This window comes from Mustela erminea, chromosome 8 (genome assembly GCF_009829155.1).
Source record: "Mustela erminea isolate mMusErm1 chromosome 8, mMusErm1.Pri, whole genome shotgun sequence".
NCBI lineage: Eukaryota > Metazoa > Chordata > Mammalia > Carnivora > Mustelidae > Mustela > Mustela erminea.
Window position 1 is genome coordinate 91,633,073 of NC_045621.1, and position 1,497 is coordinate 91,634,569.

A 1,497-nucleotide genomic window follows, 5' to 3' on the forward strand; every position below is an offset into this window, starting at 1 on the left:
AAAATATATTTGCTGTAATAGGCACATGATAGTGGTTCTGGATCCAGAATATCTGAGTACAACTTCCTAGCTGACAAACTTGAACAAGTTTTTCTGAGTCTTTGTGACTGAGTCTCCTTGTCTGCAAGATAGAGATAATAATAGTGTTGATTCTGAAGGGTTGTGAAGACTAATGAGTCTTTTTTCCAATGTTACCCAGGGAGGGGTCCTATGGCATTGTTGCATTGTTTTGAGTTCCCGTTGTAACTTAAAGGGAAATTCTCACAATGTCTGGAGCCCTTGATGTCCTGCAAATGAAGGAGGAGGGTGTCCTCAAAAGTCTTGCAGCAGGAATCCCCTTAGGTGGCACCAAACTTGACTTCCAAACAGAAGTGTACATTTACAAAAGAAAAAGTAATGGCATCTACACCATGTATTTGAAGAGAACCAGGGAGATGCTTCTGTTGGCAGTTCCTACAGTTGTTGCATTCAAAACCCAGCTGACGTTAGTGTCATATCATCCAAGAATACTGGCCAGCGAGCTGTGCTGAAATTTGCTGCTGCTACTGGAGTCACTCCTACTGTTGACAGCATTATTCCTGGTACCTTTACTAACCAGATCCTGACAGCCTTCCTTGAACTGGGACTCTGGTGGTTCCTGATCCCAGAGCTGACCACCACCCTCTCACAGAGGTGGTCCTATGTTAACTTGTCTAGCACTGCTGTTTAACACAGACTCTCCTCTGTGCTATGTGGACATTGCTATCTCTTGTAACAATAAGGGAGCTACCTCAGTAGGTCTGATGTGGTGGATGCTGGTCCCAGAAGTTCTACACATGTATGGCACCATTTCCTGTGAAAAACCATGGGAGGTCAGGCCTGATCTCTACTTGTACAGAAATCCTAAAGAAATTGAAAAAGAAGAGCAGGCTTCTGCTGAAAAGCCTGTGACCAAGGAGGAATGTCTGGGTGAAATGGAGGGCTCCACCTCCTGAGTTCACTGCTACTCAACCTGAAGTCACAGATTGGCCCTTGGTGCCTACTCAGCAGTTCCTTACTGAAGACTGGAACGCCCAGCTGGCCGCTGAAGACTGGTCTGCATCTTCGGCTGCTCAGGCCATTGAAAGGGTAGGAACAAGGACTGAGTGGTTTTAAGCCGCTCTTCTACAAATGCAAACAAAATGGAGTATGGTTGGCAGAAAATGAACAGTGTCTAAAAACAAAACAAACAACAACAAAACACATATAAAGTGACTAGAACAGAAACTAAGGGCTCAGTGCATCAATACATGTTAGCCATTGCTATTTTCCTTCTAATCTCATTTGTTAAAGATCTTTTTTGGTGTCATTTTAAAATATGTAATATGAGTTCAAATTTCATAATTGCTCTTGTAAATCTCTGCTTCCTTTCTACCTGGTCTGCATTTTTGTCTTTGGAAAAATTCTGCCTTAAAAGAGCCAGTTTTCCTACTTATAAATTCACCTAATTACCACTTTGCCTAAAATAAAGCCCCCTTG

The 1,497-nt window shown here is 42.8% G+C and overlaps 1 pseudogene; it reads left to right on the forward strand.

The window, feature by feature from the left end:
• The first annotated feature begins 227 nt into the window (after positions 1–227).
• Positions 228–1,134, forward strand: LOC116597092 (annotated as a pseudogene).
• The last annotated feature ends 363 nt before the right edge of the window (positions 1,135–1,497 follow it).